The sequence below is a fragment of the Sphaeramia orbicularis genome, unplaced genomic scaffold, assembly GCF_902148855.1.
Source record: "Sphaeramia orbicularis unplaced genomic scaffold, fSphaOr1.1, whole genome shotgun sequence".
In the NCBI taxonomy this organism is placed as follows: domain Eukaryota; kingdom Metazoa; phylum Chordata; class Actinopteri; order Kurtiformes; family Apogonidae; genus Sphaeramia; species Sphaeramia orbicularis.
This window is the reverse complement of record NW_021941629.1, coordinates 8,976-30,831: the sequence shown is the minus strand read 5'-3', so window position 1 is coordinate 30,831 and position 21,856 is coordinate 8,976. Positions and strand designations below refer to the sequence as shown.

The following is a 21,856-nucleotide window of genomic DNA, read 5'->3' as shown; positions in this document are numbered from 1 at the left end:
TTGAGAAAAGGTCGAGTACTGTGGAGGATGACAGCCAGACTCGGGGGGGGGGGGTGCAGTGGAGGTGTCCATATTCAGTTTTGGATAAAGTTGATTTTGAACCAGTGAGCAGAACCTCAGTACAGGAAAAAAAGTATGAATTCTGACTTTTTCTCTGAATGATAATTTAAAAATTTAACCTGATTTTTTCCCAGTGGCCCTTAATCCTCTTCCATACAAGGAAAAATAATGAATAAAATAAATACGTATAATTCCAAACTTGCATGGATATGTTCCCAGTGTGGCCTATAGGAGGCGCTGTGGGTGCAACCGTGTGGATCACCGGACCGGAAATGGGACCGGAAATAGGAAGTGGGCCCGGCAGAACGGAGCGGAGCAGAGATGGCAGCCGCGGCAGTGGCTGAGTTTCAGAGAGCACAGTCTCTTCTGGGGACGGAACCGAGAAGCCTCCATCGACATTTTACATTCAATAGGTGAGTTTTAAAACACACACACGGACAGAACTAAGGACACACGGACACTGAACACCACAGTTCAAAAGGGGAGAACTGCAGTTAGCATGCCCCACTGTTAGCGGCTAAGCTAAGGTGTGTTAGCGGCTAAGCTAAGGTGCGTTAGCTAGCCCAGTGGTTGCAGTTTCTTTCTCTCCCTGTTCTCACAGTGAGTCAGCAGCAGCGGGGTAGCCGGCTAGCAACATACCGGCTAGCTTAGCACAGAAGGTAATGTTCGCTAACGCGGCTCATTCATTTGCAGTTAGCAAACAGTTAGCGTTAGCCTTGTTAGCAGCTAGCCCCTGTGGGTCTGCTGTCAGGCCGAACTGGAACAGTTCTGGTACTATCCTGACCACCTGACATCAGCCTGTGTTTGTCCTGTTTAAAGCTTCAGTGTATCTGTCATAGTTCTGTCATCTGATCTGACTACTCCAGCCTTTCACAGTTGGACCAGTGTTCTGCTTGTGCATTCACACACAACCCATGACACATACACAAATAAATACACCTGGAGCTAAACAGGACTGAATGTCATCCTCTAGAACACAGGTGTCAAACTCATTTTAATTCAGTTCCATATTCAGTCCAATTTAATCTGCAGTGGGCTGGACCAGTACAATACTAGCACGGTAGCCAATAATTAATGACAACTCCAAATAGTTTTAGTGCTAAAAAAGAACATTCAATTATGCCAATATTTACATGTACAAACCAAACAAAAAATGTGAATAACCTGAAAAAAAAAGAAATTTGTTAAAAAATATAAGTGCAATTTTATTAATATTCTGCCTCGACTTATCATTTAGACATGTGCATTACAGATCAGATCTACAAAGACACAAAACATTTAGTAACAGGCAGAATATTGTTAAAATTGGGCTGAATTTACTGCAGACATTTTAGATTTTCACGTTATTTTCATAATTTAATGTTTTTTAAACTAAATCAAAGACAAAAACTGGTGTTGTCATTATTTATAGGTTATTATGATAATATTTTTCAGTTTGATGCCCTAACTTGCACTTTGCAAATTCATCCCCAGGGCCAGATTGGAACCTCTGGTGGGCCGGTTTGGCCCCCGGGCCACATGTTTGACACCTGTGCTGCAGAAGTAGAAGGACAGAGCCCCATATAGACCTGTATATAATGGTGTGTGTGTGTGTGTGTGTGTTGTAGTGAAGCGGGATGTCCAACAGACTGATGAGGAGCAGTCCGTGTTAAAGAACAGAGCATCCTGGAGCTGGGGGGGCTGTTGGCCAAGACCGGACAGGCTGCAGGTAACACCTGTTTTCAGATCACTGTCTCCCCCCCCCAGATGCTTCCTGTGTTCCTCACTATTTCATTCTGTACCTGTGTACCTGGGCATTTATACTATTTATAAATACTGATTATTAATACTGCATATTAACCCTTTCATGCATGAAATATGAGAACCTTAATCCATATTTTTTTCTTGAGTGTTTTTATCTTACCGGCTGACAGGCTGTAAGCTATTGTTGTCATGCAGCGTCTGTCGTCGTCCATCATCGTCCGTCGTCGTCTGTTGTCATCCATCGTCGTCCGTCGTCGTCTGTTGTCATCCATCGTCGTTGTCGTCTGTCGTTCGTTACAAAAATTTCAATCGTCGTCTTCTCCAAAACTACAATTCCGATTGACTTTAAACTTGGTATACAGCTTCTTTATGATGATGTCAACAAAAGTTGGTGAAATTATTTGGATCTGGATCTGATTCTGGATTTGGTGTGACTTTGAAAAATGTCCCCATTATAAGCGATAGGAAGTGGATCAATGCAATAACTCAGTAAATATAAATGATATCACCTTGAAATTTCTACGGTACAGCCCTGATGGAGAGATGACCAAAACATAATGGCCGCATGCTGATCAGGATCTTCTTCTGGATCCGGGAACTTATGGAAAATTTAACATGGGCTTTTATGGGGAAAAAAATTTCAATCGTCTTCTTCTCCGAAACTCCAGTTCTGATTGACTTCAGACTTGTTACACAGCTTCTGTACGATGATGTCAACACAAGGTATTGAAATTATTTCGATCCGGATCTGATTCTGGATTTGGTGCACTTTGAAAAATTTCCCCATTATAAGAGATAGGATGTGGATTGATCCAATAAATCAGTAAATATCAATGATATCATGTTGGAATTTGAATTTTTTTAAAGATCTGATTGGAATATGACCAAAACATGGGCTATTTCTGTAATATAATAAATGCACAGAACTGGGTGATAATAAATGGCATCTGGATACATTTCCCAGAGTTTTTAATTTTGCTGGTAAGCTACAGGGCCATTGGGTCCCATATTTATTCCTCTTTAGGCATGAAAAAACAATGCAAATATATTTGTTTATGAACCTATTTTTAACCACGGGGTCCGGCCGGGCCCAGCCCGAAGGAGAGACGTGGGCCCGCCCTCCGGTGGACTCACCACCCACCGAGGGAATCGTAGGGGCCGGGTGCATTGTGGATTGGGTGGCAGTCGACGGCAGGGAGCCCGACAACCTGATTCCCGGACACAGAGTCTAGCCCTTGGGACATGGAATGTCACCTCGCTGGGAGGGAAGGAGCTGGAGCTTGTGAGGGAGGTTGAGAGATACCGTCTAGATATAGTGGGGCTCACCTCCACACACAGCTTGGGCTCTGGAACCCAACCCCTCGAAAGGGGCTGGACTCTCCACTTCTCTGGCGTTGCCAGTGGTGAGAGGCGGCGGGCTGGTGTGGGCTTGCTAATAGCCCCTCAGCTCAGCCGCCATGTGTTGGAGTTCACCCCGGTGAACGAGAGGGTCGCGTCCCTGTGCCCTCGGGTCGGGGACAGGTGCCTCACTGTTGTCTCAGCCTACGACCGAACAGCATTGCAGAGTACCCGGCCTTCTTGGAGTCCCTGGGAGGGGTGCTGGATGGTGCTCCGACTGGGGACTCCATTGTTCTCCTGGGTGATTTCAATGCCCATGTGGGCAACGACAGTGAGACCTGGAGGGGGGTGATGAGGAGGAATGGCCTCCCTGATCTGAACCCGAGTGGTGTTTTGTTATTGGACTTCTGTGCTCGTCACAGTTTGTCCATAACGAACACCATGTTCGAACACAGGGATGTCCATAAGTGCACTTGACACCAGGACACTCTAGGCCGGAGGTCGATGATCGACTTCATTGTCGTATCATCAGACCTCCGACTGCGTGTTTTGGACACTCGGGTGAAGAGAGGGGCGGAGCTGTCAACTGATCACCACCTGGTGGTGAGTTGGATCCGCTGGCGAGGGAGAAAACTGGATCGACTCGGCAGGCCCAAACGTGTTGTGAGGGTCTGTTGGGAACGTCTGGCAAAGCCCGATGTCAGTGCAGTCTTTAACTCCCACCTCCGGGAGAGCTTCTCCCAGATCTTGGGGGAGGCTGGGACATTGAGTCCGAGTGGACCATGTTCTCCACCTCCATTGTTGAAGCGGCTGCTCGGAGCTGTGGTCGCAAGGTCTCTAGTGCCTGTTGTGGCGGCAATCCCCGAACCCGGTGGTGGACCCCGGAAGTAAGGGATGCCGTCAAGCTGAAGAAGGAGTCTTATCGAGCCTTGTTGGCCTGTGGGACTCCCGAGGCAGCTGATGGGTACCGGAAGGCCAGGCATGCTGCAGCCCGAGCGGTTGTGGAGGCAAAAACTCGGGTCTGGGTGGAGTTTGGGGAGGCCATGGAGGAGGACTATTGGTCGGCCTCAAGGAAATTCTGGCAAAACCATTCGGCGCCCTCAGAAGGGGAAAGCAGTGCACCACCAACACTGTTTACAGTTGAAGTGGGGAGCTGCTAACCTCGACTGGGGATGTTGTCGGACGGTGGAAGGAATACTTCGAGGATCTCCTCAATCCCACTGCTACGTCTTCCATGGAGGAAGCAGAGGCTGAGGTCTCAGAGGTGGACTCGTACATCACCCAAGTTGAAGTCACCGAGGTGGTTGGCAAGCTCCTTGGTGGCAGGGCACTGGGGGTGGATGAGATTCACCCTGAGTACCTTAAGTCTCTGGATGTGCAGGGACTGTCTTGGTTGACATGTCCCTGTAACATCGCATGGTAGTCGGGGACAGTACCTCTGGATTAGTAGACCAGGGTGGTGGTCCCCCTTTTTAAGAAGGGGGACCGGAGGATGTGCTCCAACTATAGGGTGATCACACTCGTCAGCCTCCCGGGGCAAGTCTATTCCAGGTACTGGAGAGGAGGATCCGACCGATAGTCGAACCTCGGATCCAGGAGGAACAGTGCGGTTTTCGTCCTGGTCGCGGAACACAGGACCAGCTCTATACTCTCCATCGGGTTCTCAAGGGTTCATGGGAGTTCGCCCAACCAGTCCACATGTGCTTTGTGGATCTGGAGAAGGCGTTCGACCGTGTCCCTCGTGGTATCCTGTGGGGGGTGCTTCGGGAGTAGGGGTCCGGGCCCTTTGCTAAGGGCAATTCGGTCCTTGTATGACCGAAGCAGGAGCCTGGTTCGCATTGCCGGCAGTAAGTCAGACCTGTTCCAGGTGCATGTTGGACTCTGGCAGGGCTGCCCTTTGTCACCGGTTCTGTTAATAATTTTTATGGACAGAATTTTGAGCCGCAGCCAGGGGCCGGAGGGGGTCCGGTTTGGGGACCACAGGATTTCATCTCTGCTTTTTGCAGATGACATTGTCCTGTTGGCCTCATCGAACCTGGACCTTCAGCGTGCCCTGGGGCGGTTTGCAGCCGAGTGTGAAGCGAGCGGGATAAGGATCAGCACCTCCAAATCTGAGGCCATGGTTCTCGACCGGAAAAAGGTGGTTTGCCCTCTCTGGGTCGGTGGGGAGTCTTTGCCCCAAGTGGAGGAGTTTAAGTATCTTGGGTTTTTGTTCATGAGTGAGGGAAGGATGGAGCCTGAGATTGACAGACGGATCGGTGCAGCATCTGCAGTGATACAGTCGCTGTACTGGTCGGTTGTGGTGAAGAAGGAGCTGAGCCGAGAGGCGAAGCTCTCGATTTACCGGTCGATCTACGTTCCTACCCTCACCTATGGTCATGAGCTTTGGGTCATGACCGAAAGGACAAGATCCCGGATACAAGTGGTCGAAATGAGTTTCCTTCGTAGGGTGGCTGGGCGCACCCTTAGGGATAGGGTGAGGAGCTCAGTCACCAGGGAGGAGCTCGGAGTAGAGCCGCTGCTCCTCCGCGTCGAGAGGGGCCAGCTGAGGTGACTCGGGCGTCTGTTTCAGATGCCTCCTGGATGCCTCCCTGGGGAGGTGTTCCGGGCATGTCCCACCGGGAGGAGGCCTCGGGGAAGACCCCAGATACATTGGAGAGACTATGTCTGTGGCTGGCCTGGGAACGCCTCGGGGTCCCCCCGGAAGAGCTGAAGGAGGTGTCTGGGGAGAGGGAAGTCTGGGCATCCCTGCTTAGACTGTTGCCCCTGCAACCCGGCCCCGGATAAGCGGAAGAAAATGGATGGATGGATGAACCTATTTTTCATGGAGTTCCAAAAATATCCATTCATCTGGACACCATGGGTTTAATTTATGAAGCAAAGAAATGTGTATTTAAAACTCATCATCAGAAAGTGATAAACTGTGTGAAAACTATGAAATAAAAACATTTTAATGCAGTTAATCTGATGTTTTCTCACATTATCCTCCTCAAATATAGTTATTACTCCATTTCATGGAGATAAAATCCTCCTGAGACCCAGGAAATTTACAATTTTAGCTTTTTACACTGAAGGATTGTCTTGTTTGGAAACTGCATAATGCAACAGTTTTTTCAAACACATTTTTAAAATCATTTTTATTTATTATTTATTTATTTATTTATTTTTGTAAATGGAATGTCCTTTGCAATTGACAGCATTTAAGTAAAACTGTCAAACTTTTGTCCCCTACAGAGGACAAAATGCATTGCTGGGTTTCAGGAGGATATGCAAAAAAAAAAAAAAAAAATAATAATAATAATAATAATTTAAAAAAAAATTGTTTCATAAAACTGTTAATTACAGTCTAATAACAGTTAGCAACTGATTTCCACTCAAACATGTTTGTGCAGATCAGGTTTATCAAGAACAGCAAAGTTACAATAATTTTCTGAACTGCAGTGTTTGGGATGGTGCATTAGTGTCCACTGTGTTGGCTAATCTGGAACTAAAACAACAAAATCCATGAATATAGAAGAGAACAGCTGGAGAAGAACTGTCCACTGGAGTGACCGCTGGAGTGACCACTGGAGTGACCAGTATGCATATAAGGGCTAATACTGTATATTACACTGTTTATTAATTGTTGCTTGCATTTTAAAGAATAATTTACCAAACAATTTTTATGTCACTACTTATAAAATACAGACTCACCTTTTTTCCCTGAAGTCTGCTCTCCCCAGCATTTGAACCACCACATGTAGAAGCCATGGTTCCACAGGTCACAGACTAGTTTGATATCAGACTATTGTACAGTGTTTGAAAGTTGTGTACATTATCTGTGTCAGATAAACACAGATGCAACTGTTCCTTCACATGTCAACCGTGATCTAATATAAGACTATTAGATCCTGTTTGGACTGAACCAGACCTAAAATACTGAAGGACTGTGAATGTTGTCCTCAGTGATTGCTGTGTGGTCTTTAACCCTTTCATGCACAGTGGTCACTCCAGTGGACAGTTCTTCCCCAGCTGTTCTCTTGTATATTCACAGGTTTGGTTGTTTTAGTTCAGGGGTGCCCTATCCAGGTCCTCGAGAGTTACTATCCTGCATGTTTTAGGTGTTTCCCTCTTCCAGCACACCTGACGGTCATTATCAGGCATCTGCAGTGCTAGATGATAGGGTTATCCTTTGAATCAGATGTGTTGGAAGAGGGATACATCTAAAACATGCAGGACAGTAGCTCTCGAGGACCAGGATTGGGCACCCCTGTTTTAGTTCCATATCAGCCAACACAGTGGACACTTATGCACCATCCCATAATAATACATTGACATTCAGACCATTACTGTCCTTGTTCAGCCTGATCTGCACTAACATATTTGAGTGTAAATCAATTGCTAATAGTTATTAGACTGTAATTACAGGGCTTTTTTTTAAACAACTTTTTTTTTGGCATATCTGAGTAATATCTAGAGACCCAGGAAAGGAAAGTTTTGGCTTTTTACATTTGATAGTTGTCTTGATTGGAAAAAGTTTTTTTCAGATAGATTTTTTTTAAATTATGGAATGTCCTTTGCAGTGGACAGCATTTTTTTAAATTTTTTTTTAAAATAAAGCTGTCACACTCTACAGAGGACACAAATGCATTGCTGGGTCTGAGGAGGTTCTAGAATGTTCAAATGTGAGAACAGATTAACAGCATTAAAAACATGTATTTGATAGTTTTCACACAGTATGTCAGTAATGCATGGTGTCCAGCTGACTGGACTGTTTTGGAACCCCATTCATATGAAAAAAAAAAAAAAAAATCAATCACATTGTTTTTTTTCATGCTTAAAGAGGAATAAAAAACACTCAGGAAAAAAAAAAAAAAAATCTTGATTAAGGTTCTCATAATTCATGCATGAAAGGGTTAAATCAGGGCTGTCAAACTCATGTTAGTTCAGTTCCACATTCAGCCCAGTTTGATCTGCAGTGGACCCAACCAGTAAAATAATAACAGTGAAAAAAAGTTAAATTACATTCTGATCAGGTTTACATCTACAAAGTTTCCTTAAAAATCTGAATAACATGAACAACTTGAATTGTCTGAAGAAAAACAAGTGTAATTTTACCAATATTCTGCCTCAGTTTATCATTTACACATGTGCATTATAATCACACAAAACATTTAGTAACAGGCAGAATATTGGTCAAATTACATTTACTTTTCTTAAGACATTTCCGTTTGTTCATATTTGTTCAGGTTATTCACATTTTTTGTAAAAGTATAGTTTGGTAATGGAAACATTTTCATGTAATTTTACTTTTTTACACCAAAAAAACAAAGAGAAAATTTTGGGTTGTCATTATTTATAGGTTATTCTGATAATATTTTACTGGTTCTGACCCAGTTTAAATCTAATTGGACTGTATGTGTCTGTGTGTGGAACCTGAATTAAAAGGATGTTGATACTACTGATTGTTAATGTCTTCAGTGTAATTTTTGCATTTCACAAATTCATCCTGCAGGGCCGCATTGGACCCTTTGGCGGGCCGGATTAGACCCTTTGGCAGGGGGGCCGGATTTGGCCCCTGGGCCGCATGTTTGACAACTGTGGTTAAATGATGCACAAAGCTCCCTCCCATCTCTCATAAGCCTTTGTTTTGGGCCCTCAGAATTAGGGGGTTTGCTGAAGTACGTGCGCCCCTTCCTCAACTCCATCTCCAGGCCAAGGCGGCTCGGCTGGTGCGCTCCCTGCTGGACCTGTTCCTGGACCATGGAGGCGGCCACGGGGCAGGAGGTGTGAGCTGTGTCTGGAGTGCATCCAGTGGGCCAAGGCCGAGGAAGAGGACCTTCCTCAGACAAGCTCTGGAGGTGACGTCATTTAGACTGGGCTGGGTTCAGGACAGGTGTTAGACCTGGGCTGGGTTCAGGACAGGTGTTAGACCTGGGGTGGTTCAGGTGGGCTCAGGTGACCACAGGCCGTTAACAGGCAGAGAACTGCACCAAGACACAGGAAACTAGGAGTCTAGTCCACAGGTGTCAAACCTGTATCCTGGGGTCCAAGTCCGGCCCACCAAGGGTTCAGTTCAGCCCCTAGGATGAATTTATGAAATGCAAAAATTACTGAAGATATGAACAATCAACGATGTTCAAATCATTTTAGGTCAATTCAATGTAAAAATGATCAGACCAGTAAAATACTATCAGAATAACCTATAAATAGTAAAAACTGTACATTTTTCTCTTTGTTTGAGTGTAACAAAAGTTACATTACATAAGAATATTTACAGTTACAGACTAGCCTTTGACAAAAAATCTGAATACCTAAAATGTTTTAAGAGAAGTATGTGGAATTTTAATAATATTCTTCCTGTTATTTAATGTTTTGTGTATTTGCAGATCCACTGTGATCTGTAAATTGTGATTCGCATGGGTCATTCCATGGCAATTCAACCAATGGTCCCCACATGACCCCCTCAGAAAATTCTGAACAAATTCACACTTGTTCACCTACCAGATAAACCAACACATCCAACATTTTAATGTCATATCTGTAATAGTTTAACAGATACAGCCCTTTGAAAATTCATGTTTTGTTTTTTTTAATTTTGCAAATTTCCCAGAATCCCCAAATTTTCAGAAAGCCTGTTTGTCTTGATAATGTCTTTCTGTGACATTGATCCTTTCAGATCAATCCAACAACACATTTTTCCTCCATGATGAATAAGTTTGTTCAGGATTATGAATAGAATTCCCAAAATTAGGCTGATCAGCATCATAAAAATTCTTGGAAATCTGAGCTCCATTTCTGTCACTGACCCTGGTGAAACTGGGTCAACTGACCAGCTCCCTCCAATTTCCCAGAAGTCTCTACTACAGGCATCAACCTGAGCCACTTCTGGTAAATCTAGAATTATTCTATTTGAACCATCATGCAGTTCCACAGCCTAGTTCAAATATCTGCAGTATTATCAGAACTTGTGCAATAATCAATGCCATTCTACTGTTCAAATTGACATTTACACCTATGTTTGGAATACAATTTGAAGAAAAGAGTCATGCAGTAGAAAAGATATTAAAAATAGAACCAGTTCTATTCCAAAGCTAAAATTTTGTGCACAACATCTTAAACATTATGAAGACATGGTCCAAATGTCCAAATGTTCATGAAACTGTCCACATGGTCATGTGGGTGCTCAAATAAAGAGTACTTTTGTGACAAATTGAATTGGACCCATTTTTCGTCATGTCCTCACATCAACACTTTTCATTAAATGTGGTCTTTTTCAGTAGATTGTTGCATCTGGACCAGAAGAATCCATGTAAAAACATGAGGTGTGACCATTCATCCATTCTGTCCCAGTGACAGTCTGAAGAGAGAGGACATTTGAAGAATGAGCCTTTGGGCCTGATTTCAAGGCTCATAGAGCAAACATGAAGGCACCTACAGTTATTCTGATGCCAAATCTGGTCTTTCAGGGGGATTTCAGCCCAGACAGTCAGTTTCAGCAGTGTGGATGGAATACCTAAGGACATAGAGCTGCTCAAAGTTTGGACCAAAAGCAATTTACAAAATGAAAAAAAAAATTTCAAGGTTGTATCTGTTAAACTATTACAGATATGCCATTAAAATGTTGGATGTGTTGTTGTTACTCGTAGGTGAACAAGTGTGAATTTTTTTCAGAATTTTCTGAGGGGGACATGTGGGGACCATTGGTTGAGTTGCCATGGAATGACCCAATAGGACTGTCCCAGTTAAATGTGGCAGTGGGTTGACTCTGGTTGAGGTTAGGATGTAAACAATTATCGACTAATGATTAATTGTTGATAAGATTTGCTCGATTAAATTATTAATTGTCAGTTAATTGCCTGTCCACCTGTCACACCTGTCCGAAGGCTGTTTGGTTTGTCCACACTGTGACGCCACAGCTGGAGTAGGCGGTCATTGAACCGATCATGGAGTTGATGAGTTAGAATGTCTGTTTGGACACGGAGGAGGAGGAGCCAAAGACAGACCGACCGTCTGTTTGTGGGAGTGGTGCACCTCCAACTAATCCACACGTAAGGTGGGGTCGGTATCGTAGCGTCTTCCTGGAGGTTGTCTAGTCCAGGGTCAGTGAGACAGAAGTTCAAACATCCTCAGACTCAGATCCAGACCACAGGGATGGAATGCAGTTGTGAAGCTTCGGAAGGAGAAAGAATGAGTGAAAAGTTTCACTGTCACTTCTGTGAGGGCACAGACTGAACCGCCCTGTACCCCCATGGTATTAGAAGGAGGGCAGTAAAGGGACGCCGGCCATACTGCGCGCGTGCGAGTACCCCCCCCCCGCCAACGAAATGCCACATGCCTGTACCCCCCATTCCACACCGCCACATCAACAGATGAATTCCACAGGAAACACTGACTGTATCCATGGTTCAATAAATCAATCATTAATGAATATGCATGATTTATCATGAAGTATATGAACTATAGTTAGCTTTTATTCTTATAGATTGTATTTGAAAAGAAAGTTTAGGTTCTCCAGGAAATTGCTGCTTACAATTAATCTTTAATTGATTGATAAGGGCAACCAACTAACGATATAGTGAATTATGGATAATTTGCATCCCTCGTTGAGGTGTTTGTCTGACTTTATAAGACTATGAAATTACACTGAAGAACATTTGACTTCCATCAGTTAGCTCTGTTTGGTCTGACACATAAACTGCAAATGTGCATGGACTCCACTGAAACCACAAAAAGAAACTGAAAACACCCTGACTGAACTGAAACCAGCAGAAAGAAGACTGAAAACACACTGACTGAAAACTGAAACCACATAAAGAAGACTGAAAACACCTGACTGAAACGGAACCAGCAGAAAGAAGACTGAAAAACACACTAGACTGAAACGGAAACCAGCAGAAAGAAGACTGAAAGACACCCTGACTGAAACTGAAACCAACTAGTGATACACCTGGAACATAATAGATAATAATAATAAGAATAAGTAATGATAATGATAATGAGATGATAATAATGTTGTTGTTGTGTTCTTTCTTTCTCAGGCTCGTCTGGTCCTCTGTACTTGTGACACTCAGTCGTACCAGGACGGCGCTGCAGGCTCGTATGTCTTCATCCTTCACAGTTGACACTGGCTCCATGTTGTGGTCCACCTGTTGGACAGAACATGCATCTAACCCTAACCCTCACCCTGCAGGCTCCCAGCTGCTGCAGGAACTCAAAAAGATGGATGACAAGGCCCTGCTGGTGGAGGTCCAGCTGCTGGAGAGTAAGACCTACCACGCCCTTAGTAACCTGCCTAAGGCCAGGGCCGCACTCACCTCAGCCAGAACCACAGCCAACGCATCTACTGCCCCCCCAAACTGCAGGCAGCACTGGACATGCAGTCAGGTAAGACTAACCCTAACCCTGATGCTAACCCTGACCCTAACCCTGACCCTATGTGAATCCAACCTTACATGTCCAGCTCTGCAGGGGTTCTGGACGCCCAGCAGGACATGCCCCCTCATGTCACCTGACTCTTGTGTGTTTGCAGGAATCATCCACTGCAGCAGAGGAAAAGGACTGGAAGACGGCTTACTCCTACTTTATGAGGCCTTGAAGGCTACGACTCCATCGACAGTCCCAGAGCCATCACAGCGCTCAAATACATGCTGCTCTGCAAGATCATGCTCATGCGTAAGGTCACCTGGTCCACATGTGAACCAGCTGGTCCACATGTGAACCAGCTGGTTCAAAGACGTGTAGTTAAAAGATCTGCAGATACTGGCTCAGATTGGCAGATACTGGCTCAGATGTACAGATACGGGCTCAGATGTACAGATACTGGCTCGATGTGCAGATACCGGCTCAGATGTGCAGATACCAGCTCAGATGTGCAGATACCAGCTCAGGTGTGCAGATACTGGCTCAGATGTGCAGATACCAGCTCAGATACTGGCTCAGATGGGCAGATACTGGCTCAGATGTGCAGATACTGGCTCATATACTGGCTCAGATGGGCAGATACTGGCTCAGATGTGCAGATACTGGCTCAGATACTGGTTCAGATGTGCAGATACCGGCTCAGATGTGCCGATACCGGCTCAGATACCGGCCCAGATGTGCAGATACTGGCTCAGATATGGTTCAGATGTGCAGATACCGGCTCAGATGTGAAGATACCGGCTCAGATACTGGCTCAGATGTGCAGATACTGGCTCAGATACCAGCTCAGATGTGCAGATACCTGGCTCGATACCGGCCCAGATGTGCAGATACTGGCTCAGATACTGGTCAGATGTGCAGATACCGGCTCAGCTGTGCAGATACCGGCTCAGATGTCAGATACAGGCTCAGATACTGGTTCAGTTGTGCAGATACTGGTTCAGGATGTGCAGATACTGGCTCAGATACTGGTTCAGATGTGCAGATCTAAGGTGGAGAATCATTCACCACTTCAGTTCTGATTCTTCTGGAAAAAAAAGACAAACATTTGTAGAAACCTGTTGTTTGTGACAGTAGAGGTCTGAATGTTCATAATCAGGTTCAACTGTCTTCTGAACTGGTTTTTATGGTGACGTTTATACTGAATTTAAGCACCTGATCATGTGACTCCACATGTGTGACATGGAGTCATGTTGGATCCATTGAAGTGTCCACTAGTGTTTGGTTCCAATCCTGTGTTAGCTCCAGTCCTGTTGTTTGGCTCCAGTCCTGTGTTTGGCTCCAGTCCTGTGTTTGGCTCCAGTCCTGTGTTTGGCTCCAGTCCTGTTTTCCATCACACTCTGTCTTCTGTGGTTTCAGGCCAGAGGATGTCCAGGCGCTGATTAGTGGAAAACTGGCACTGCGATACGCTGGCAGACAGGTACGGTTCTTCTGTCTGTTCTAGCTCTACGCTGGCAGACGGGTACGGCGCCTTCTGTCTGTTCTAGCTCTAGCTGGCAGATGGGTACGGCTCTTCTGTCCGCTCTAGCTCTACGCTGGCAGACCGGGTACGGCTCTTCCGTCCGTTCTAGCTCTACGCTGGCAGACAGGTATGGCTCTTTCTGTCCGATCTAGCTCTACAGTGGCAGACAGGTACGGCTCTTCTGTCTGATCTAGCTCTAAGCTGGCAGACGGGTACGGCTCTTCTGTCAGTTTCTAGCTCTACGCTGGCAGATGGGTACGGCTCTTCTGTCCGATCTAGCTCTATTCTGGCAAGACTTACAGCTCTTCTGTCTGATCTAGCTCTAAGCTGTCAGACGGGTACGGCTCTTCTTTCCGTTCTAGCTCTACGCTGGCAGATGGGTACGGCTCTTCTGTCCGTTCTAGCTCTACGCTGGCAGACGGGTACGGCTCTTCTGTCCATTCTAGCTCTGTGTGTCCTCCATGTGTCTTTCCAGTCCCTGTCCATTCTCCAAACCTAAACTCTTTGTCCAGTCTAGTCACAGATCACCATGGTAACAGATTGGTTTGATGTTGTCCATTAAATAAGTCCAGGTGAATCCACCCATCAAACATTAGTTCCACCTGATACATGTTCCAACCTGAAGAACAAACACACACCCAGGAATGATCCATGACCCCCCTGGGAGGACTGCACACCCCCCCAGGGGACCCACTCCCCAGTTTGACCAACACTGTCTAACTACAGGGTGTCCCATAAGTCTCCATACAGTAGGAAAAATAACGTTTCTTGACATAAACCATTTTATTTATATAATATGCTCTATATGACTGCCATTTTGTCCGGGAACACATTTCAATGCGTGTCCTCCACTGCTGAGAACTATAAAGAAGAAATATAAAGAAATGCATATTAGAACCATATACAGTCCAACCTCCAAAGTATGGAACAGCAAGTTCAATTCCTTTGTTTTTGTTGCATACTGAAGACATTTGGGTTTCAGATAAAACGATGAATATGACACAAAAGTTCAGAATTCCAGCTTTTATTTGGTGGTTATTAAATCAAAATGTGTTAAACAACCCAGGAAATATGGCCTTTTCTTTGAAACCACCCACTTTTCAAGTGAGCAAAAGTATTGGAACATGTGACTGATGGGTGTTTCTAGTTGCCCAGGTGTTGCCTTTTAGATCGTTTGCAGAGACATTAAATATTTCTTGTTTTTGGGTTTGACCTGTGAAAACAGCATTTTCTGCTAAGCAAACATGAAGACCAGAGAGCTGTGTATGGGAGAAAAGCAAACCATTTTGAAGATGAGAGAAGAGGGAAAATCGATCAGAGCTATTGCACAAACATTGGGCATAGCCACTACAACAATTTGGAATGTTCTGAAAAAGAAAGAAACTACTGGTGTAGTGAGCAACAAACATCGAACAGGTCGGCCCAGGGTAACAACAGCAGTTGATGACAGAAACATTGTGAGAGCTGTGAAGAAAAACCCCAAGACTACAATCACTGACATCACTGCCAACCTCCACAGGGCAGGGGTGAAAGTGTCACAATCCACTGTTCGAAGAAGACTTCGAGAGAAGGAATATAGAGGCCATACCACAAGATGCAAACCACTCATCAGCAAAAAGAATCGGAAGGCCAGATTGGATTTTGCAAAGAAGTACAGAGATCAGCCACAAAAGTTTTGGAACAGCGTTTTATGGACTGATGAGACCAAGATTAACCTCTACCAAAGTAATGGAAAGGCCAAAGTATGGAGAAAGAAAGGATCTGCTTATGATCCAAAACATACAAGCTCATCTGTGAAACATGGTGGAGGTAGTGTCATGGCTTGGGCTTGCATGGCTGCTTCTGGAACGGGCTCACTAGTCTTTATTGATACAAAACCATTCTGTCTGGAAATTTACAGAAAAATGCATCCAAACTAATCGGGAGAAGCTTCATCATGCAACAAGACAATGACCCAGAAGCACACAGCCACACACAAAACACTTCATCAGGGGGAAAAAGTGGAAGGTCTTGGACTGGCCAGTCAGTCACCGGACCTTACCCAATAGAACATGCATTTTACCTCCTGAAGAGGAGACTGAAGGGAGAAACCCCCAGAAGCAAACAAGAACTGAAAGAGGCTGCAGTAAAGGCCTGGAACAGCATTTCTAATGAAGAATGCAACAGCCTGGTGAAGTCAATGGGTCGCAGGCTCCATGCAGTTATTGCAAGTAAAGGTTTTGCCACCAAATATTAAATGTTATTCACTTTAAGTTAATTTAATAATGTCTGTTCCAATACTTTTGCTCACTTGAAAAGTGGGTGGTTTCAAAGAAAAGGCCATATTTCCTGGGTTGTTTAACACATTTTGATTTAATAACCACCAAATAAAAGCTGGAATTCTGAACTTTTGTGTCATATTCATCGTTTTATCTGAAACCCAAATGTCTTCAGTATGCAACAAAAACAAAGGAATTGAACTTGCTGTTCCAATACTTTTGGAGGTGACTGTATGTATGGAATGTGTTATGTCTCCTATGTACGGAGACTTATGGGACACCCTGTAGTGTTCGTAGCTCAGATTTTCACAGTTCAGCACACAACAATGAAGACTATAGTTGAGACACTTTGTAAACACACAGCAAACAGTAAATCTCAAAAACCACAATTAATTTCGGTTAATGAACTACTGCCCCAGTTTCTTTATCTTTAAACCATCTTGGTTCTCTAAATCTCCAGTTATCTTGGACAAAAGGCTGCGTGTTCCACAGATTTTTGGACCAACGGTGGCTCTGGACTACTCCATTTAGGCTGCTCCAGAGGGGGGGGTCACGTGATTTAAATTAACTCACCAGTTATGTTTCAGATGGAAGGACCAAACCAGGAGAAATGAAGAATTCACAAAAAGAAGGTTTGAGGTTTAAAAAAGTTAAAACAAAGCTTGATTTATTGCTTCAGGCAAAAATAGAAAAAGTTACAAAAAGAAAAAAGTCAGTTATCAATTAGTCTAGCATCAAACACAATATTTGTCTCACAGGAAAAGAAAAAAAAAGCCAAAAAAGAGTTTCCTTTATTACCTTTTTATAGTCTTTAGTGACTCTTGGAGACTCCCATTTTTCAGTGTCATAATTCATTATACACATTATTGGTTAATAATAGTTACTGGGCAGAACATGTCAGTCACTCCAGAAGCTAATTCCAAGAAAAGCACATGCTGAAAGTTTACTTGAGTTTAACAAGTGCTCTGGACACCTGTCAATCAAACCAACTGCATAGCTGAACCGCAAAGAGTTTCAGAAAGTACGCTCTTGCTTAACACCTGCACTATTAGGCTAGCATTTCTGGACCACAAAAAATCCCCAGGTTCAAAATCTGTTTTTTTCTGCTCGACTCTCTTTACCACAATTACTTTCTAAAGCTATAAAATTAGATCTTTTACATAAATCTGACCTTTTCTCCAAGTTCAGCACAGACAGGTGTGAGTTCATCAAAAACCACACACACACACACACGAACCAAACCTGACTGTTCAGTGCAATAAAATAAAAATACAAGATACAGTTGGAAAATAGAACTCAGAATATAACTTAGACTTGCAAAATTAAAAAGATTCTTCAAGCAAAGCAACTTGCAATGTGAAGATTAAGCAAACAACTTATAACATTACATTTCCTCTTCTTTTCCATTGTGGTTCATGATGTCTGATTTATGATGTTCATCTGACACTTTAGAGCTAGTCAAAGTCACACATTCATCTTCCATTTAATACGATCCACACTATACACTAAGCACCAACATATTGACACAGACAGGCAGTCACACACACACAGTCACACACACACACACACACACGAGCCTCAGCCGTTGGTCAGTGTGGTGTCATGTGATGATAGGCTGATGGTGGTGTGGAAAACACCGTCCACCTGACCTCTGACCTGTGTCTTTTGTGTGTGTTCTTCTGCAGACAGACTCTCTGAAATGTGTGGCTTTAGCCAGTCAGAACCGCTCCCTGGCAGACTTTGAACAGGTGGGTACAGTTGGATGTGTCATACGTGTTACAGTCACTGAACATCTGATTAAAGCCTGGGTTTAACCCCCCTCCCACAAAAGGCGCTGACAGAGTACAAATCTGAGCTGAGGGACGACCCCATCATCAGCACCCACCTGACCAAACTGTATCACAACCTGCTGGAGCAGAACCTCATCAGGGTCATCGAGCCCTTCTCCAGAGTCCAGGTAGGCCCCAGTCCACCACCAGAGTCCAGCTAGGCCCCGGTCCACAACCAGAGTCGAGCTAGGCCCCAGTCCACAACCAGAGTCCAGCTAGGCCCCAGTCCACAACCAGAGTCCAGCTAGGCCCCAGTCCAGCTAGGCCCCAGTCCAGGTAGGCCCCAGTCCAGGTAGGCTCCATCTCACATGCGTCCAATCGTCCGGGCCTTGAACAGACTCTGAATGTCATGTGTCTCCATAGTCTATCACAAGAGGCTTGTCCAACTCCCATGATGCTTCAGTGCAGATGTAGTTATAGAGGGTTTGCACATCCGTCACCCCCCCCCCCCCCAGGCCACACCCCTCTCAGTCAGACTGAGTGTCTTAAACCAACCTGCTCAACATGATGGAGTATAGCAGTAAACATATGGAAGTAAATCTGTCTCATCAGATTTTGAATTATAGAAGACATTGAATTTGTAGCACTGAATTATTTTTTGCACTGAAATTAAGTATCTGAATTGTTGTCTCTGAATTTAACTATGTTCATACATTTAGAATTTAAAAAAAAATCAGAGGCAAAAAATTCAGATACTTAATTTCAGTGCAAAAAATAATTCAGTGCTACAAATTCAATGTCTTCTATAATTCAAAATCTGATGAGACAGATTTACTTCCATATAAACACAGCCAGAGTGGGAAAATGCGAAATCTGAAATTAAATGAAGGACAGTTGGACTGGACATGGATCTGTATGAGCTACCAAAGAACAAGGGGTCCATGAACACTGACATGTGGACACAAATGGAGGATCCTAACCTGATCCAGGGTGGAGGGGATCAGCGCTATTTGGACCTGAAACAAATATACATGGTTTCATCATGACTGACAACCAGGGTCCAAAACTAGGGCCCAGAACCAGCTGATCCAAAGGCTCCAAAACTAGGGCCCAGAACCAGCTGATCCAAAGGGTCTAAAACTAGGGCCCAGAACCAGCTGATCCAAAGGGTCTAAAACTAGGGCCCAGAACCAGCTGATCCAAAGGCTCCAAAACTAGGGCCCAGAACCAGCTGATCCAAAGGCTCCAAAACTAGGGCCCAGAACCAGCTGATCCAAAGTGCATTTCCAGTAGACCGTGGACTGACCCCAGTGAATATATGCATGATCTACTGGGACTGAGCAGATTTACTGAGTCTAGTTCAGATCCAGTCCTTTATCCAACACAGGTACTACTGCTGTGGACCAGCAGGGCAGCACTGGATTCTGGGAAATTAGCAGATTTACACCACCTGGTTTAAATTAACACATTATTCTGATCATATTATGACTTTAATATCAGAATATGACGACTTTAATCTCATCAATGAATGACATTTTTATGAGTTTTTTTTTTGTAACTACGACTTTATTCTCCTAACATCGTGATTCTTTTTGTATTCCACTTTATTCTCATAAAATTACAGGTTTTATAATCATATTTTATGACTTTATTCTCATAAAATTACAGGTTTTATATGGATATTTTATGACTTTCTACTGGAAGTGACCAGTGTTTTCTTTTCTTCTGTGGTCCTAATACTCCGTCGTAGCTTTATTCTCCAGTTCCTCCGTATTTGTAAACTAGGTTGGCCTCAGTTTCAGTTAGTTTACTAATCATGTAGAAGCACAAGGTTCACAATCACAAAATGAAGGCAAAAAACCATGAAAGATCTGATCATGAAACCAAGAGCTGCACTAAGAAGGAACGTTAGCCAAAACAATAGGTCATTACAGGTCTGATTGGACCCAAAAATACAGCATCAGTGAATGTTAGCTGACCCCAAACAGGATCCACAGATCTAGGACTTCATATAAGTCAGTGGTTCTGTCCTGGTTCTTCATTTGATGTCCTGGTTGAACTCTCATCCCTGTCCTCTGTCCTCTTCTCTGTCCTCTTCTCTCTTCTTCTCTGTCCTCTTCTGTCCTCTTTATCCTCTTCTCTATCCTCTTCTGTCCTCCTCTCTGTCCTCTTCTCTCTTCTTCTCTGTCCTCTTCTCTGTCCTCTTTGTCCTCTTCTCTATCCTCTTCTGTCCCCCTCTCTGTCCTCTTCTGTCCTGTTCTCTGTCCTCTTCTGTCCTCTTCTTTCTTTTCTTTCCTCTTCTGTCCTTTTGTTTTCCAGATCGCACACATCTCGTCCATCATTAAACTTCCTAAGGTAAGGCTTTTCTTTCAGATGTGGATCTGCTTCTATTCAACTACAGACCTGCTCACTAATAACTGTTCTATTAAATGAATGTGTGCGTGTGTGTTTCAGGGAGACGTGGAGAGGAAACTATCACAAATGATTCTAGACAAGAAGTTCACGGTAGGTTTGAGGAGCTGACTCCTAAAGTTCAGTCTGATACACATCTGTGGAACACCAGCAGTGGTGGACACTAACCCTAACCCCAGTCTGGTACCAGAGCAGGACCTGGTACCAGAGTGGAGCTGACTCTGATCTGTGGACTTGTTGGTTCTCCTGTGGTTCTGTGTTGGTGAACTTGTTGGTTCTCATGTGGTTCTTGTTATGGAAAAAATAATGCTCTACTAATTGGTCCTCAGACTCAGAAATGGTGGTTCAGGCGCTCAGTGTCTTTCAGTGTAATTTTCTTGGAGCTCCAAACAAGTACCAGATCAAACAGAAGCTGGTGCTGTCTGTGTGACAGTCCACCAAAAACACTTAGTCTTTGTCTCTTATACAAAAAGAAAAGAAAGAATTATGTTGTATACAGCTTGTCGAGTTGGTGCCAGGAAGTCCCGGAACCCAGAGATTAGTGTTCTGTGAGAAATCCTTTTTATTCCACACAGGTGTCAGACTGGCCTTCGACACTCCACACAACAGGCAGGAAAGGTGAACATGATCCCAGAAACGACAGACAAAGTCACTTATGCCTCGTTTTCCACTACGTGGAACCAGCTTGACTCGGTATTCCTGGAGAGTGTTTCCATTACAAGACACTACCCACTTTACAGTACCTGGATGCAGTGTGTTACTTCCGTGTCATCTGCTCAGAGAGTTGCTGATAAACTCGCTCATTGCGTGTTGTCTCGTCTGAATTTTTACGTCGGCCACCAAAGACTGAATCTCCTCGACCGACCATGGTGTAGTTTTGGGCTGTTATCGTGTGGATTAATGTACTGCTATATTTACTGTCCACTTCCGCATCTGTTTTTTGTAAAACGGCGGGTCACAGAGAAAACTGTCTGACCAATCAGTGGTCTGCAGTGTTATACGTCACATTTTAGTATCTGGTCCCCAGTCCTGGAACCTCAGTGGAGGTGATACCAAAAAAGGAGTACTGGGTACCAGATTCCAGGTCCTTTTTCGTAATGGAAATGCAAGAAAGGCCGAGCCGAGTCTAGCCGATACCACATAGTGGAAACGGGGCATCAATGTTTTATGACCTGTGGAATGTATGTACGGAGATATGGAATAGATCTAAAAGCCTATGGAATAGATAGAACTTTCCACTACATTCTGTCTGTGGTTCTGTTGGTTCTCCTGTGGTTCTGTCTGTGAACCCTAACCCTGCAGGTATTCTGGACCAGGGTGCAGGTGTGCTGATCGTGTTGGTTCTCCTGTGGTTCTGTTGGTTCTCGTGGTTCTTCTGTGGTTCTGTTTCAGATATTCTGGACCAGGGTGCA

At 44.3% G+C, this 21,856-nt stretch overlaps 1 pseudogene; it reads left to right on the top strand.

Annotated features, from left to right (window-relative positions):
- The first annotated feature begins 381 nt into the window (after positions 1-381).
- On the top strand, positions 382-20,570 carry LOC115416599 (26S proteasome non-ATPase regulatory subunit 11A-like; annotated as a pseudogene).
- Positions 20,571-21,856: the final 1,286 nt, after the last annotated feature.